Here is a 19512-nt window from a genome sequence, read left to right on the forward strand (position 1 = left end):
TCCTATAGTTTACTCTCTTTGTGCACTTTAACTAAACCTGACTTGGACATACTTATTAGTTATTTTTTTTTCACTGTTGGATGACATTTGGTGATGTATACTTAGAATGTTTGCATATATATTGAGTAAAAGTAGTCTGCAGTTTTCTCTGTGTATCGTCATTCATTTTTAATATTAAAATTATATTGGGTTCACAAAACAAAGTGAGGATTTTTCCACCTTGCCCATTGATTGGAAATTACATAATATCGAACTTACCTGGTCTTTAAGAATTAAATAGAAGTCACCAGTAAACTTATTCTGGTGCTTTCCCCAATTCCAACCATGATCATTAACAGGTCTAATCAAGTTTTCAACCTCCCTAGTTAATTTTAGTGACTTAAAATTTGACAAGTTTGGAGCCACAGCAGGATTTTCCCACCCCCAGGTTTTTATTGATTGTTTCATAGAACCAGTTTTATCTACCCGTCACACTTGGAGGTATTCCATTTCATTAACTTCCACTCTCTCTCTCTGTATTCTAGATTGCTTTGTTATTGCTTTTTTAAAAAAAAAAATTCTTAAGATGAAACTAAAATCCTATATCTGTCTTCTTTCATCATAAAGGTACACTCTGTTCTTTCTTTTTTCTTTTAGAACATTTGATTTCCAGAAGACAAAATGATTTTGATTTCTTCCTTATTTCAAAATTATCTAGAAAAGTCTTGATTTCCAAGTAGTTACATTTTGGGGAAAGTGGCATTTTGTTATATGTACATGTTAATGTTATTGGATTGTGATCTTTAATATATCTACTTTCTTCAATTTGGAAGGGTTTCTTTATAGTCAAATACAGGATTGATTTTTTTTTCCCCACAGACCAACAAAACTGTATATTTGCTTCTTGAGATGTAGAGGGTTCCAGATAAATCTATTAAAATAATTATGTTGATTATATCATTCGATTCCTCAATTTCCTTATTCATATTTATCTACTGTGTCTATCCACTGATATTTAAAAGAAATGTAAAAATACAATTCCTGCTCTACTTGCTCTTCCTGAACTTCTAATAGATTGTACTAAGTAGCTGCTATATTATTTTTGGTGTTATGATTTCTAGTGTAAAAATTGAGGCTTCACTCATTGCAAAAAGCCCCTATGTATCCTGCTTAATGCTTTAACCTTAAATTCTACTTGGGCTAAAATTGTCACACCTCTTTGTTGGCCTCTGTGTTCTCTCTCTTTACCTATTCCTTTATTTTTTAAATGTGTTCTTCTTAGTTATACATGACATATTATATGTATTTTAACATATAATAAATACCTGGAGTATAACTTCCCATTCTTGTGGTTGTGCATGACATGGAGTTACACTGGGTGTGTATTCTCATATAAGAATGTAAGAGAGTTATGACGAATTCATTCTATTGTCTTTCATATTCCTACCCTCCTCCCTTCCCTTCATTCCCCTTTGTCTAATCCAATAAACTTCTATTCTTCCCTTCCTCCCTTGTTGTGCATTAGCATCCACATATCAGAGAGAACATTCGGCTTTTGGTTTGGGGGATTGGCTTATCCCACTTAGCATGATAGTCTCCAGTTCCATCCATTTACCAGCAAATACCATAATTTCATTCTTCTTTATGACTGAGTAATATTTCCTTTATTTTTGACTTATCTTCTTAAGTGTGTTTTTAATAAATACCACAGGACTGAGTGTTCTGTGTAAAGGCATTGTGTAAAACCCTTACTACCTCTTCCTGTTCTCATTCCAATTTCTAGATTTTTGTGGGATGATTTAGCACATTTTTTTTCAGAAAATTATTAGAATTTTCTTTGCAATATCTCTCTTTGTTTTTCAAGACTGCTCACTCAATATTTGTATAACACACCCCCAATCAAGCACTCTTCAAGAATTTTCAACAATATAGTAAGTAAGGTAATACCAACTGCTATAACAGACAAACCTGGAAATCTAGGAAACCTAAGTGAGCATAAGCTTACTTCACACAGACTCAAAATGAAGTCTGAGGCAGGAGGCTGTGCTCTATGCAGGCACCCAGAAACCTAGGCTGACAGGAACCCTTTCACAGTTGACTTCCAAGTCTCCCTGAGTGCCAGCTTGTGACTGGTAGCTAAAGGAAGAGACAGATGGGCCAGCCTGAGAGGGCCTTCTATTCCTTCCACCTATATTCCAGTGACCAGAACTCACTCACATGCCTCCACCAATCTACAAAGAAAGTGGAGAGAAGTACCTTTGCTATATCCTCAGGGGAAAAAAAAAAAATGGAAATAGATTGAGTGAACAAATTCTGGTCATCCAATGTCCATTTAAACAAGTGACACTCAACAGCTCTTCAAGAAATGCAGCCCAAAGTCACCTAGTTATTGAATCCAGCTCTAAATTCAAAAATTCCCCTGCTGATGCTCAGCCCTGTCTGGCAGGAGTGACCAAGACTCTGAGTGGCAGTGACTTAAATTAAAAGACAAGGTAACTGCCCCCCCCCCCAAACACATGCAGATCCCATCTGGAACGTTCTCAATAGAAATAATAAATAACCCCAATAACATAATAGAATAACCCCAATTAAAACTCCTTAGTAAATAAAGAAAGCAACAGGAGTTACATAGTAACAGACCACAGAGGTTATGGGGACCTGCTTGGCAGAAATAGGGAGGTTCAGTTCTGGATTTGGGAAAATTACTAGTGGATACCCTAATTCTATTCCCTGAACTTCCTCTTATTTTCCAAAGCCATTGGCCTCCATGTCTCTCTGTCGACATTTCTGAAGTAGTTAGTGGAAAAGTCAGTCCCTTCGTCTAACCATTCCCAAGGGATTGAATTTTAATGATAAGTAGTTGTTCAAAGTTTATCAAAAAGTCTAGAAACAGATTGCTTTTCCAACTTTGCAAGGTGTCCAGTTTCTGGACTCCTCCCCTTTCTCTGTCTGCTGACCGGATACCACAGGCAATCTGGGGAGAGAGAAATTGAAGATGACAGAGACTCCATAGCCCAGGCCCTGTTGGAACAGCATGCCCTCCCACCACCACAGCACTGGGGCTTCACAAGAGCAAGAAATGAGCCTCCTCCATGATGAACCTCCAAAGGCTCCCTGTTTATCTGTCACCAGGAGAGGTGTTTCCCTAACCGCACACTAAAACATTCACTGCTAATACTTTTTTCTTTCTTCCTTCTCTCCCATGCTTCCATTCTGACTTTTGGGTTTTCTTTTTCTTTGTTCAGATACCCTCTTCAGATGTGCATTATATATTTTCCCCAGCATTGCATACTTGCAAAATATCTTTCCTTCCACATGAAGTCAAACCATATTTCCCTAGATCTGAGATTCCATTTATTATAAGATGGACCATCATTTGGTTTACCACTAGGAAAGCAAAAACACTTCAATTCAGTTTGTAACCTACTGCTTTCTTATAACTTAAAGCTTTATTTTATCATTATTGAAAGAGGTTTTTCAGGCTTAGTTAGACAAAAGATTTTTCTCATAGGAATGAAATTATGGAATTTGCTGGTAAATCAGAGACATCATGCTAAGTGAAATAAGCCAATCCCCCAGACCAAAGGCGGAATGTTCTCTCTGATATGTGGATGCTAACTCACAATAAAGGGGCAGGAGAGAGGAATAGAAGTTCACTGGATTAGACAAAGGGGAATGAAGGGAAGGGAGGGGGGATGGGCATAGGAAAGACAGTGGAATGAATCAGACATAACTTTCCCATGTTCATACATGGATACACAGCCAGTGAAACTCCACATCACGTACAACCATAAGAATGGGAAGTTATACTACATATCTGTATGATTTGTCAGAATACACTCTACTGTCATGTATATCTAAAATGAACGCATAAAAAATATCAGTATGGTTAAAATATCTGAAATATTATCAAAGGATCCTGTTTATGTTAATTTTTTTCACGTGAAAGTTTACTAAACTTTTAGTCCTTTAGAATGCTCAGATGATCTATTTACTAAATGTTCTCATGAAAAACAAAAAAAAAATTTATCATATTTTACTCTTGTGCATTAATCACAGGGAGAATTGAACACAATATATTGGGTAGGGTACTTTTAAAGCTTCTTCACATGGAGTCCTACAGTACTCTTCAATTCAGAGTTATAATATTATGTTTTGATCTCTACCATGGAGAGAGTTCTTAGGAGAGTGCTCCATTTTATCTCCAAGAGTCTCATCCCAGTCTCTCATCCCTGTTCTATAAGCTTTGATGTCACCATTTCTTCAAAAAAAATTTTTTTTCAGAAAATGTCAACAGAGTTTCACACACCAGGATTCCTATTCCCTCCTGTTCATTAAATGATTGTCCTGAGATGTTGCTCCAGTCAAAATTGGGCTATGGAGTTCTGTGGTCACCAGCTGAGGCCTCGCTCACAGCTGCAAACCTGCCTCATCAGAAGAGACAGAGGAGCTAGAGATGGAAACGGAAGGAAGGCAGGATGCAGCACACTCACCACATGCCCAGAAAACCCTAGACTCTTTTCTTGTAGGTTAATTACAAAAGGTGGAGGCCATCTAAGTGGACAATGAAGCAAAGGTCAAGCTACACATCCCCTGCTGTGTGTTCCCACCAATGGAACTCCTCCTTTGGATCCATCCATCCCACACAGCAAGAAATAGTTCTGCCTCTAAACAGCTCTCTGCCTATGGGAAGCCACTGTCGGGTAGGTACAGAAGATAGGAAGCAGGAGAGGATTAGGAGTCAGAGCCTGGGAATGGTTTGGGAACCAACATTTTCCACCTGCCCAGAGTAGACTTTCACATAAGACTAACAAAATGACAATCCCAACTTCCCGGGGACCCTGTCCAGAAGGAGGACGGGCCCATGTGACCTAGAAAGCGGCATTAGAGCTCTCAGTGCAAATGTCATCTCAGCTTAGCCATGAACAACTTACTTAACTTTTTGAATTTCTTACCAGAAAGAGTAAATGAGATCACAAAAGAGAAAAAATCTCACTCAGCACAGAGGAAGCCCTCAATAAATATACACTCCTTTCCTACTTTAATATTCTTGCCCACATAAGGACTATGCTAGGACCTGATGGGCTCCCCAGCTTGACATAGTGGAGGACACCAAGGTAGCTGATGGCCTTACTTCTGCCAGCACACTCTCTGAGGCGTCACTCTCCAGTGCTCCCAAGTGCCTGGTTGAATTGGAGGCTGGTTGTGCTCATCAGATTTGAGGGATGAAATGCATCGAAAGTGCTTAGAACAGTGCCACGCACCTAAAGGGACCCAGTCAATAAGATTTCTTATTCTGGTTCCATCCTTCGCTCTCCCCTCCCCCACCTTGCCCATTTCCACCGGATAAAAGAGGATGGATAAGTGTTCAAAGAGTCATGAGCCAGTGAAGGAGAGTATGGAACAAGAAAAGGAAGCAGGCAGGGTGAAGGATGGGCTAGAAAGAAGGAATAGAGAAACGCCCCTCCCTGATACGGAGGAGAGGGGAAAAATCCTGCGGCATTCCCTGGAACACAACGTGGCTCACGTACGGAGTGTGTGATGCTGATGTATATGCTTTAGATCATAGTGAACCTGAAACCTTAATAGCAAACTCTGAAGTGCAGAGAAGTCCACTATGCAGCTGCGTAACTGTGTCCTGGTATGCTTTCAGACCACTCTGGGGCACTTAAGTGATCTCTGTTTGTTTGGTTTTGTTTTTAGGAACTGGGAATTGAACTCAGGCCTTTCTACAACTCTACATCTCCAGCTCTTTTTAAATTTTATTTTGAGACAGGGTCTCCCTATGTAACTTAGGGCCTCACTAAGTTGTCCAGGCTGACCTCAAACTTGCAGTCCTCCTGCCTCAGCCTCCAGAATTGCTGGGATTACAGGCATGTGCCTCCTCACCCAGCAAAATAAAGGTTCTCTAAGATGAAACAGCACCAGATTCAAACAGGTGTGGAGCAGAAACAAGTCTTCATACAGAGTCCTCTGCAGTGGTCTCCCCAGTCTTTCACCATCTTAAGCTGCCATCTTTCTAACAAGATAAGAAGCCAGTCCCTGGGGCTTCAAAATGAAGTCGTGGCTTGCCCAGGATCCCAGCACACTCAGTATTTATGTTTAGCATTAAATATCTCATGCAAAAATAATGACCTTGACTCCTGGGGCTTCTACTCCCTCAGAAACAACCCAAGCCATAGCTTCAGGGCACCCAAGCTACCATCAGAAGAGGACGCAGATTAGTAAACTCAGAGCTAAATCACTCCTGGCTGCTATACAGCTTCACGTTTTCCTTCATTTAATTAGCATGGCTGGGTAAAAGCTGAGTCATTTAGAGTTCTTTATAACCTCCTAATGGAAAAGTTAAATCACTGCCACCCCAAATCTTTAGCAAACAAAGCCCAGAAGTCTTGAAGTTAAACCTTGGCTTGAAACAAAATATAAGCTATGATTTATCTTAGGAAATATCAGCTTCCGGACTGTAACAGAAATAACTCTGACTTTAGTAGCATCACTGAAGGGTTGTGAGCAGTACTCAGAAGATCTAATGATTCCATCGTGAACTATGAAAGAAATCTATCATTGAGGCCTTTGTGGTCAGGAACATAGATTTAGGGGGCCCAAACACCAGGCATTCCCATTCATGACCCTTCCACATGAACCCTTAATTAATTATGGGTGTCCTAATGTGAAAAACACTTTCATAACTGAAGGGTGACTGGTTCCCATTCATAAGCAGACCACAAATCAGTCATAATTCCCTAAACACTATGAAAGAGCTGCTCGATTTGTATCCGTGTTGAACTTCAAGTGTTGCATAATTTATATCTAAAATCCACTCTCATACATCTGCTAAAATACCCACTCTGACCTTCGCTCCCAATCCCAGCTGCATTAAAAGGAACTATAAATCACTGGAGCACAGGCGCCCAATCACAGCCCCACTCTCTCAAAGCCGGGCAACTTCTCCCCTTATGAGTTCATCATCCCCTAGAACAGGTTATAAAAACTGTTCACATTTTGAGATAATAATTCAAATAATGACTCCTCATTTGACACTGAGGCTCGTAGTCCACCAGGTGAACCAAGCGAACATGCGGGCAGACAATGCATCCAAGGTGCCTGGAACCTTCCATGTATCCCTACCTCGAGAGCACCACCCTCGGATCCAAGCTCACACTCAGCAATGACCTGTTCTCAAGTTAACAGAGCTGTGCTTTTGTTACAGAGCTGGGGTCTTCCGAGAAACTGAGGCAACACGGAGACTTCCTCCCCCACCACTTCAAACCCTGATTCTCACAACCAAGTCAGAAAGATTTCAGACATGTTGCTCAGAGTAACAGGATTGGGTTTATTGAAGAGAAAGGAAAAGGGAAAGGGGACACTCTCAAGGGGGAGAGTGGATCCTCTCAGAGAGGAGAGGGACAATGTCCTCTCCTGCACTCCAGCTGTTTTAGTCAGCTATTTCACCGCTGTGACCAGATGATCTGACCAGTACAACTACAGAGGAGGAAACATTTATTTGAGGGCTCATGGTTTCAGAGGTCTTAGTCCATAGAAGGTCAGCACCATTCCTCAGGGCTGGAAGTGAGGCAGAACATCATGGCTAAAGAGTGTAGCAGAGGGAAGTAACTCAGATCATCAGGAAGCAGAGAAAGACACCAATCTTCATATAAAAATATTTACCCCATAGCCACACCCCAATTCCCACCTCCTCCAGCCACACCCAATCACTTCAATTAATCCCATCAGGGATTAATTCACTGATTGGTTAAGACTCTTACAACCCAATCATTTCTCCTCTGAACCTTCCTGCATTGTCTCACATGTGAGCTTTTGAGGGACACCTCACATCCAAACCATAACACCAGTTTTACTGGGGATCCCAAAGAAGTTTCCAGAGATCCCTGCCCAGGTCCGCCTCTTCACTTTTGACTGACAGCAAGATGACATCAGACTTTTAGATTCCCACTGCCATGACCACTTTAGGTCACCTTGGGCCATGCTGACTGGTTCTAATTGAATTCTTAACCATACATTCTTACAGATTTTATGGTTATCTCTCAGAGTTTCAGCATCTGGTCACGAAAGTCTCCTGGGTTCCTCCCATTAACATTATCTTGGGCCTATAGTTCTCCTGCAGTGAACAGGAAGTTTGCTGAGGAATGTGACATAGCCTGTCCACTGAGGCCAGGCAGTGTGCAGGTAAATTGCTTCTTGGCAAAGAAAGCATGTGAGAGTCAGCACAGTGGGCCCATTTTACAGAATTATTCTCTTAACCTCAGGTTCCCACCATCCTCATCTGTCTGTCCCCTAGCAGTATCACAGTGAGAGACTCTCACCTCCCTTTTTTTTCTTTCTTCCTTTCTCTCTCTCTCTTAATTATTTTCAAGCGATGACTTTTTTTTCTTATGACATCCTCAAATGTGGCTCAGGGCTCTCTACATGACAGCCAAGTCTGCAATATGCCAATCTGTTTGTTCTTCCTATATTTCTGGGCCTACAGATCATGCCTGGCCTCTTTACCCTGGAGCACAATTCCTTATGTCCCAGGCAGGGTCAAGAACTAGATAAGGCGCAAACACACCACTCAGGGTCAAAGGTGTTCTTCTAGTCTTCAGTTTCAGAACCAAAGGAGAAGGAAAAGCTGAATACATGAAAAGGCAAGATCTTCCTTAATTTTTTTAACTCCTGTCTTCCTTTAGGAAAAAGTCTTCTGAGTCTTGATCAGCAGGACCAGATGCCCTTGGAATAGGAAGGCAGAAATCCAGATGAGAATAAGAATCAAGAAGCTCTAGACAGAACTCGATGCACAGAAGCCAGTAATGAGTAAGACCCGGGCAAGGGTTAAAGCAAAGCCCCTCGCAGGATCCAGAAGGAGGACAGAGGTGGTGACTCAGCTTTGTAAAGAGAAAGGGCACCCCTGGCAATTGCAGAAAGCTGTCAAACTATAATCTTTTAAAGATGTTAAAATGGATTCTCCCTGAGTCCATTTACAGTCACCTGGAACAATATGCAGTAAAAAGAAGCCACCAGGAGGTTTTATGAAAACAAACTTATCAGCTTCACCTCATTTGGCCCTATGCTGGAGTGACAGGCAGGTGCTGGAAAGCAATAGATGTTATCTCTGGAGACTTCTGTTAGGCTCTGGGTTCTCTTATTGCCACCAGTAACCTAAAGAATTGGCCTTTAAATGAGTGATGTGCGGGGCCAACAAAGAACAGAAAGCCCTGTTTGGGAAAGAAAGGGGCACAGAAGTGAGGGGAAAAGCGAGGTCCACTCACTCTGTCCTGCTTTAGGGCCACACAAACAGTGACCAGGTTCAAAGTGCTGGGAAATTCAAGGTGCTGCCTGGAGCAAAAGCAGAATTTGTAACTCTATTTGGCGTCGTAGGTTCATCCCCTTCCACTCTCGGGTTTTAACACTGCTCTGCCACAGTCAATGCTGACAATAGAAGAAACAAGTCAGTCTCCTTGTCTAATGTAGAGGAAATGATCTGCATTCAGTGCTGGTGGCGGCTCATGGGGGCTTTTGTTCATCCAGGTCATGAAATCCATTTTACAATTATGATCACTTTTCTGAACTTGAGTCTAATTCGTGATTTTTTAAAATCGTTTTGAGTTGCTAACAAATCCTGAACAAGGTTTGCGTGAGAAGCTAAACAGACTGGACTCTGGATCAAAAGTGATAACGCATTTTTACAATTTTTGATGAATGTTAACCATTGCTAAAGTGAATATTTTTCCTGGTTTACCAGGGAAGGTTCTACTTCAGGCCTCTTATCTGAGCAAAATCATTCCTATCTCTCCTCTACCTGCCTCAGGGACCCAGGCTGGTGACAAATCATATGCTTACCCCAGCCATGGACGATATATAAAGCTTCTATCCCCACCGATTTCCTATCTCTCAATAATCCTTCTGCCTTCCCTAGCCTATGACTTTTCTACTGCTCTGAAGATAATTAATAATTCATTATTCATATTCCATTTACCTCCAAAAGGAATTAAAATTGTATACAAGGCATTCACCTGACAAATAATTTCTAGACTTTGAAAGTTTCCCTGAATGTCACCTGAGGATATACATATGCACAAACTTGTTCAAATAAAAGTTTAAAAGGCAATGAAACCATCCAGAAGTGGAAAATTATTGGATTAGAAACAATGGATGAGACAGTAATTGGAACTTCTTCTATATCTGCCTTTAAACTTCTGGCAGTGAAACCAAAAAGCAAATTACACAATGTATAATACTGATCATGTTGCCTGAGGATATGCAACTTTGACACGAAATCCTAGAGAATTCAATCATGTATTTATTAAATATGTATTGAGTACCCACTCTGTACGAGGTATTGTTCTGTGTATCAGGATATTAAAACAGGGCAAAGAGACCAAAATCCCCGCCTGAAGAACGAGAAATTATATATGATGCATTTATTATATATGACACTATCAAAGGGCTAATTAAAACAAATACAAAATAAAAATAAATGAATAAATAAAGTTTTAAAAAAAAAAAAAAAACCTCTGCCCGCAGGGAGCTTACATCCCAGTGGAGTGAGACGAACAATAAATACAGAATGTGCCAGATAGTGGTAAGCAGGATGGAGAAAAACGAAGCTGTAGCCAAACCAGAGAGAGCTTGGGAAGGGCTGCAGTGTTGATAGGATGGACAGGAAGTCTCCCACTGAGAAGGTGACATTTGAGGAGAGATGTGAAGAGGGAGCATTCATGGGGATTTTTTGGGAAGAGTCTTCCAGATGGAGAAAAAAAGCAGGGGAATTCACACATCAGACCAGAATGGCTCCAGAGACACAATCGGGGCAGATGGTGAGGACATTGAGTCAGGAGTGAGGCAGGGAGGGACACAAGTTGAGATCTTCCGGGTTTTTCCTCCTGAAAGACGGAAAACCACAGCAAGATTTTTTTTCTTGGAGAAGTAGCATGGCCTGATGTGTTTCAAAGCTTTGTTCCGGTTGCTCTGCTGAGAACAGATGCAGAGGAACCAAGGACAGAGGTTGGGAGACCAGTTAAGGACCCTGTGAAATTATTCGAGCAAGAGAAACTGAGGAGCAATGGTCAGGTCCTGGGTGCTTGATCTGAGCAGTTGAGCAACTGTTCACGGAAATGACAGAGAGAGAGAGAGAGGAGCAACCGTGGGGAAAGAGCAGGAGTTTGGTTTGAGCCACGTCAGATGGGACATGCCTCTTGGACATGCACAGAAATGTCAAGGCGAGCAAGGAGTCAGATAGGACTCTGGGGTTCTTATGACTCCTTACGAAAAGGACATGGAATGGTAAAGTGGACACTGGCTTTAAAAGATGCTTATGCCAGAAGTACAGAAACATTTGTTTTGGTTTTTGGTTGTTTTGTTTTGTACCAGGGATTGAACCCAAGAGCGCTTAACCACCGAGTCAGATCCCCAGTCCTTTTTATATTTTATTTAAAGTCAGGGTCTAAGTTGCTTAAGGTCTCGCTAAGTTGCTGAGGCTGGCTTTGAATTCACCATCCTCCTGCCTCAGCCTCCACGTTATAGACATGCACCACCATGCCCAACTAAAACATTTGTTTTATAGTCATTCTCCTAACAGCCTGCAATAAAAATCAAGGGATATTCTTCAACCATAGCTAAGGGAAGTCCTTTCCGGAGGCATCCAAGTAGTGTAGCAACTGTCCTAAGATGCTGCCTTCAGAACATAACTTAAGGACAGCGTGCACTGAACCCAGAGGAACGGGCAGTTCATGCAGATCTCGGCCTGCTTCTCCTCAATATGATTTCAAGTTTGCCTTAGGCAAGAGTGAGCACTTTGATTGGACTTATTCTCTGGGGTAGATGGTCAGGCAGCAGAGCTGACATTTTGCTATGAAAGGAAAAGAGTCTGATAAATTCTCATCCAGATCAAAGCCTTTTTCACCCTTTCTTGAAGACTGGCCACTGGGATACCCGAAAGACTTAGAATCATTTTTGTTTAAAAAGATCCATGAACTTACACAAATGGGCAGATGAATCCGAAATTGAAAACCCAACCAAATGAAAAAGTGCTTGGCAACAATCTGGAATTATCCAGATTGGGTAAATCTTTTCTGGCAAAAGATAGAATCTCAGCCAGTGATTTGCATAGACAGATGTAAGTTCATTTCTTCCCCAGACAGTAATTAAATAGTCCAAACCATAGCAGTCTAAAGGAAAAAGGAGGTGTGCAATTGTCAGACATGTAACAGAATTATCAAGAGTATGTATTAGCAACATACACTGGGAAACATATCAGTGTTTGGTTTTGCCTCTGAGAGTGTAAAAATCACAACCTTTTAACATAACTTGAAACCAGGGATTTAGTCTGTCTTGCTAAGTCTGTATCTCCAACATCTCCTAGAAAAAGATTAGCATATATTAGGTGTTCAATAAAACATCAGCAGAGGAATGAATCCACGCAAAAATCTAAAAAAACAAAACCTGTGAGCGCCATCTTGTGGAAGGCCTTACCACGCCAAAAACCCAGATTCCAGTCACCAGGCTGGGAGTGGACACTGGAACTTACTTATGTGACAAGGTACTAAAAGGCCAGGGACTACTGGAAGTGGTAGGCCAAAAAACTTGTCCTGAAACTGTGTCTGTATACAAGTACCAAGTTTGGCTTAGATTTGGGTGAAGTCCATGGAGATTGTAGGGGACTATGTTAAATTCCCCCCAGTCAATCCTTGGCACTGCCACAGAGTAGAATTGAGAAGTGTCCACCTTAGAAGAAGTCTTTAAATCAGTGCCCCTCCCATGCTGCAGTAGTTCGTAATCACCTAACCTTGCATTCTTACTTTATGCTTCAAGGGACCCTTGGGATATGGTCCAAGGAGTTCTCTGGACACGTCACAGCATCTTCCTGTTGCTCCTACACTCCGCCCTGCACCCATGATGCTGGTTTGAATTTCCCTCTCTTCTGTTTTTCTCCATGTAAGACTGAGGGGCAGAAATAGTCATCTGGTCATTATCCATTTGCTGATCTCATGAGACCACCAGACAGAGCACCCTTGGGTTCTGTGTCTCATCTCTGTCCCACTGGGCTTCTCTGTTTTGTCATTCCCACCCCATTCCCAAGAGCCAGCACAGGCCACCAAGGGACAATATGAAAAATCCAGTAACACACATGGTACACCTGGGGTACGCATGATTCTTTAAGTTTTGTGGTTAAACCTGGAGCTTTGGTAGAACCTCTTCAAACGTATAAAGAATTGTAATTAGAAATTTAGGTGCAAACGTGATTATTTATTTAGAATGGGAAATCACAGCAAATTACAGGCACTTCAAAGATCCAGCTCCTTTTCTTCTGAATTCTCTGACAACTGGCCAGAAATGGCTATACAGAAATGGCTGGCAGGCTGGCTCCCCAACCCACCGAGGGCCACTCTGCAACTTCAACAAGTTCATTCACGGTGGTCGGAGCATGTGAACTTCACCCCACACGCAGCCCCTGACCCACACGCAGGAACTCTGTCCCCTTCAGGGCAGTTCCTTGCCCACCTGGAACAGTACTCAAGAGGGTGAAGGGGAGGTCACCCAGGTAGCTCAGGGATCTTTGTCCTGGGGACCAGCATAGATGAGTTTGCTCAGGGTGCCCTGGGAGCCACGTGTCCCAATTCTTCAACTTAGCAGCCACCCACACACTCAGCTCTGGACCTCAAGACTCTGGAAAGATGTAGTACTGGAAGCCCGACGTGTACAGTCCCCATTCGGGGAAACACTCCACGGGGCTGTAACTTCCACCTGACGCAGACAATAGAGAAAACTTCCTCGCCTCCCTGACGCCTGGCCCAAACTTTCCCCCCCGCGAGGAGACAGGCTGGGAAAAGGAGATCAAGGGCAGGCGCAGAGTCTCAGAACCCCCGCCAGCGCGCAGATGCGGTGAAGGCGCGGTTGCGGGGCGGGGCGGGGCGCGCTGTCCCCATGGTAACAGAGCTCTAACAAACGCAGCGCGGGAGAGTGCGGTGGAGCAGCGCGCGCCTGGCTCGGGTAAGGGCTGCGGACTTCCGCTCCCTGCGTTCCTGGGGAGACGCGCCAGGTGCCTTTCAGCCTGCTAGCCTTGGCCGATCTGGCAGGAGGAGGGAGGGAGCTTTGGAGGGAGGGTCAGGGGAACAAAGAAGCGTCAACTCGGCAGACTCCTTTGTTTCTCCCCGGCTCTGCGCTCCTCCGCCTTTGCCCTTTCTGTTTCCTACTTTCGCCCCAACTCTCCCCTTTATGAAAGGTGGTGTTCAGGTTTGGCACTTGTACAACTAAAGGAGGACCCGGTCCCTTGCACTCCAGAAAACTGACCCCTGAGTTGCAAAGAAAAGTGTGGATGCAGGCGGTGCCCCTTCCCCACGGCTGCATAGTCCCCTGGCTCAACCAGGGGAAAAGCCCCAGATTTTGAAATCCAGACTTGCCCGTCCTACTCGTTACCCAAGGCAAGTCGCTCAGTTTCCCTTGATTCCCTTCCTCCCCAACCTCTATAAAACAGTGGTCTTAACTAGTCTTTCAGGGAAACGGTGAGCAGTGACCAGCGTTGGTGTTTTACAAGTATTCTGTGCCACGTGTGGACCCCAAGTCGCCCTGCTTGAAAGTGCAAACCTGAATACATTTGAAATTCTATTTATAAGAAAGGCCCTAGGAAATTATGTTTTCTCCGTTGCACTGGGTACTACTAAAAACTGCAGCGATTGGTCCAAGGAAGTTCAACAGAACTTTTTGACTTCCCCGTTTGTCCCCACACGACGTTTTAATGTGGATCCGGATCCACCCAGACGTGGCACAGTGGAACTTACACAAGTAGGTCATCCTCGTTCCCCTCGAGGGAAAGCAGCTGCTTTCATAGAGAATTCTGCCAGGAAATTAAAAGGTTTAGTAACAGCTATGGAAGATAAGGGGACAAGCTTGCCACGTGTTGCAGAACACTGCAGGGTGTCCTGGAATCTTTTACAGAAATGAGACTTCTTCCCTTGCTCCAACTAGGATTTGCAACATCTGCTGGCAGAACCCCAGGGACACCCAAGAGCCCCATGACCCATCCTGTTCTCTTCTCCAGCTCCTCTTGGCTGTCAGACCACCCAGCACTCATCCCGTGGGTTTTCCTGATGGAGGAGGGTAGGCTAAACAGATGGGACCTGAAATAATCAAGGCAGAAATCTGATTTGCAGTCAGTCTCCTTGGATCATCCATTCAGTCCACATCCGGAAATCCCCATGTGCCAGGCGCTGTGCCCCGGGTACCATCTCATGGGTGAGGCAGACACACAAGCAATTGAAGGGAGCAGTGGCAGTGCAGAGAGAGCTGAGGAGGAGACAGAGCTTTTCTGCAAGACCCTGCATGTCCCCAGAGGAAGTGAATTTGACTTGAGTTTTGAAGAATAAATAGAGTTGCTTTAAAGTGATAGGAAATTCAAAAGCAAGGCTGGGACTGCAAAAGAAATCCCACTGGGGAAGACTCAGCAGAAACACATACTGCATCCTCCAGAACACAAAGCAAGATGGTGAATATTTTGGAGCAGAAAAACGAGAGCCTAGAAACCCCAGTGTTAAGGATGTGCAGGCAGGAGGACTCCTGCCTCCAGAGAGACAGCACCCATACCATCCAAGCTAATGCAGGACCAGCCCAAGGGCCTGGCCTCTTTCTAGGCTGACTCTTACTATTAAAAAATGTGACATTGTTACTAGGCATATCAAGAATTGACATGATGACATGATCAACAGATGACTGGATAAAGAAAATGTGGTATATATATACACAAGAAGAATAATATGGCATTTGCAGATAAATGGATGGAATTGGAGAATATCATGCTAAGTGAAATAAGCCAATCCCAAAAAACCAAAGGCTGAATTTTTTTCCCTGATAAGTGGATGATGATATAAAATGGGGGTGGAGGTAGTGGGGGTGAGAAAAGAATGGAGGAACTTTAGATTACATAGAGGGAAATGAGAGGGAGGGGGATATGAAAAATGGTGGAATGACAGACATCATTACCCTATATATGTATATAATTACACGAATCTGTATGACTGTACATTGTGCACAACCATAGAAACAATGGACCCCATTTGTGTACAAAGAATCAAAATGCAATCTGTAAAAATAAAAAAAAAAAAAAAAAGAATTGACATGAAGTGTGTGCACGCCTGTAATCCCAGCAGCTGGGGAGGCTGAGGCAGAAGGATTGAAAGTTTAAAGCCAGCCTCAGCAACTTAGCAAGTCCCTAAGCAATTCAGCAAGACCCTGTCCCTAAATAAAATATAAAAAAGGGCTGGGGATGTGGCTCAGTGGTTAAGTGCCCCTGGGTAAAATCCCCAGTACCAAAAAAAAAAAAAAAAAAAAAAAAGACTTTACATGAAAGATACACATAAAGTTTTGAATAAACTGACCTGTCCTAGAACCAAATCTCTCCAGTCTCCTCTTGGAAGTTCCTCCACAACTCTCCACCACGGCTAGAGGTTTCTCCTGCACCATGAGACAGGGTGAAGCCCTGCCATTTCTCCTACTGTAGATAGAGTCCATGTCTCCTGTTAAGAAGAGGCCTGAGCTGAAGACCCCCCACCCTCCCCAGACCTCAGCCTGTGATCTGCATTCCTGTGTCCTCAACCCACCCCTGCTGATCTCCTCCTTGATCTTGCTGGTTTCTTAGGCCTCTTTGCTCTCAGGATGTACAACTCAGAATCTCTCAGTCTAGAAGCATCTGCCAATGTTCTTCCTGTTCCCCCAAAAGGAGAGAGGCTAGATTAATAATGAAATTTTCTCTGGTTTTAACCACTGGGGTGGTTAAGTTGGGTAGTCATCTTGACTGGATTCTGGGATACCTAGAAAACTGCATTGGTAAAGGCGTTGTGTCTATGAGGATGTTTCCAGAGAAGACTGGCATGTGGGTCAGTGAGCTGGGTGGGGAAGACCTCCTGTCCCAACTGGGTGGCACCATCCTATCAGTTAGAGGCCTGGAATGAGAAGGCAGAAGAGAAACTGGTTTTGCTCCTGTTCTCCCTTTACGAAGGTGTGCTCTCCTGCAGCTGATGCCCATGGACATCAGACTCCGGGTTCTTCAGCCTTAACGTGACTTGTCCAGCCGACAAAAGCTCCAGGGAGTTTTGGGCCTTCAGCCTCCCACTGAATCAGCCAGGAATGTACAGTCTCTCTCCCTCCACATCCCCTTTCTCATCCTGAGGCTCCAGCTTCTTGGACTGAGCCAACTACTGGTTTTCCTGATTCTCCAGCCTGCAGATGGTCATTATGGGACTATTAAACCTCTGATTGTTTGAGCCAATCTGATAAATCCCCTCTTAGGATTATATATTTATTGACTAGGTTTCTTTGGACTAATGCATACATCCAGTACACTCAAAATGTGGAACCAAGAATCTGTGTCCCTCTATACTGATACCTTAGCCTTTTCGGAGAAAGGGATGCGAGACAGCCTACCCCACGTCCTGAGCTGTTCTCAACTCCAGGATGAGATTTTCAGTCCTGATTTGATGGTGGTTGTGACACATTTTGGCTTTATGCTGGTTCGAAGCTTCTAGCCATGCTTTCAGAGCGAGCTGAAGTGTGTGTGTCTGCACCCACTCCCATTCCTAGGAACTCATTGCCCAGGAACTAAGCCTGAACGTGTTCATGGACACAACCTGAGGAAATAAACACCAGTCCTTCCCACCCAGGGCAGAGCGCACACTTTTCTGAACTCCTGAAAACAGGTGGAGCTCAGCAGCCCTCATCAAATCAGTCTGTGAAAACAGTTTTCCATAGAGTCTCAGGGATCCTAGGAAGAACTAGGGAGAGGTTCAGGGACAGCACCTGGTGACATAAGGCACTGGTCCATAAACCACTAGATCCCAGAACTCTGGAGCCTCTAGGCTGCAGATATTTGTTTCTTTAGAAAGGACTCATGGCCACAAGGTTGTCCCTCAATGAACAAGGATATGGGTCACCATGGGATAATAGGTCTAGCAAGGCCACCCATTCTCTATTCTGCAAAATTCCTAACTTCTGGAAACCTGCAGGCTTCAAACACCATCCTGGGCCCTATGTCATGTGCAAATGAACCGTCTCACCTGGACTTCTGAGGATTCCAGTCTTCACGTTGAGGATGACTTCTAATTGATCTGGGTAATTATGCTTGGGTAGTTGCCTGGTCTGGTTACAGGCAGTCATAATCCCAAAAATGCGCCCTTGTACTTGATCCTACAGCCTTCCCAACCACCATGTGGGCATTTTCAGGTCAGAAAAGATGCCTTCCTCTCCTCATCTTTTGATTCTGTGCTCAAGTCCCTTGTATGGAAACTTGGACCCTCTAGCCAATGCTGCTGCCCTTAATTGTTTAGGGAGGTGGGCAGGTAGAGGAACAGCTGACTGTAGTACTGTAGGAGGGAGACGAAAAGGTTGTGGCATTGGGCAGGAACAGCAGAGCCTCTTTCCTTACATAAGCTCCACTGGAACCACCTCTGGCTAGCTTTGAATTAAGTGGGGACTGCCTGGCCCCCTCACAGGCTCCGTGCTCCAGGAGCTGGGGTAGCACTGGTTTCCTACTGGTCCCCCATCTTCTCCTCTTATAGATAATCACTCTTCCAACTCATGTTAAAAACTCTCCTCTTTTTTCATTCATTACATCATCACACTCTACTGCATTTTCAATCCTCTCTACTTAAGCAAGAAACTTTCCTAAAACCCTTAGGTATGCCTTATGCAAACTGCTGCCCAGTGCCTGACATAGCATCTGGCACATAAAAATGTCTGCAAGAAATGTCTGTGGAAGCAAAGAGAAAAGAAGAAAAGGAGAAAGAATAAAAGGCTTATAATTTTCAGGAGCACTTTTATGTTAATACACTGAATGATAAAATCAGGGTTCACAAATATTTGTGAGGCCTTGGAGTGTAAGGCAAAACCAGCACTATGAAATGCAGTGACAACCCATGTAAATACCTGTGTTAGGTTCAAAAAAGTAAACATAAGTTTAGCCCAGAAAGAAAAAAACACATAAAGGACACACAAAAGCTGCCTTCAAATATTTGCAACTCACTGTGGAACAAATCTGTTGTGAATAACTCCAAAGAACAGACCCAGGAAGCCTGGCTGAAGCCCAAGGGAAGAAGATAATAGTAGAAGTCCTTATCATTTGTTATGTGCTAAATACAGTGCCTGACACACAGAAATTGCAGCTGTGATCTTATTATCACTACTATTACCAGCGGCATGGTCATTATTTATTGTTTGTTTTTGCTGGCCGACTGTCTTCCTCAGACAGCACTGAGCTCCTATCCCTGGAAATTCAAGGTTATTCCTCTGATCCCTAACCCACCCATGACTGCCCTCTTTGCATAATCTTGAGATTCTAGGAACAAACGCCCTCTACCCTCTACATCCTGGGTAGTGAAAGCCACAGATGCAATTCCTGGCTGAGGATCTGACTTTCCCGCTCCCCCAGCATCTGTTGCCATGTCCCTCCTACCAACCCCCCTGATGCATCTCTTTGAGATTGAAAAATCAAACTGCTTTGTGTGAAAGCTCTTTCAGTCTCATATAGATAGAAATGCCTTGTATCTTTGG

General features: G+C 43.6%; 1 protein-coding gene across 1 annotated transcript in view; it reads left to right on the plus strand.

The window, feature by feature from the left end:
• The first annotated feature begins 13915 nt into the window (after nucleotides 1–13915).
• Erich6b (glutamate rich 6B) overlaps nucleotides 13916–19512 on the plus strand; it is a 71374-nt gene continuing 65777 nt past the window's right edge. The window contains exon 1 of the mRNA XM_047554300.1: nucleotides 13916–13965. The gene's annotated coding sequence lies outside the window, so the exon portion shown is untranslated. The remainder of the gene's footprint in view (nucleotides 13966–19512) is intronic.

The sequence above is a fragment of the Sciurus carolinensis genome, chromosome 5 (assembly GCF_902686445.1).
Source record: "Sciurus carolinensis chromosome 5, mSciCar1.2, whole genome shotgun sequence".
NCBI lineage: Eukaryota > Metazoa > Chordata > Mammalia > Rodentia > Sciuridae > Sciurus > Sciurus carolinensis.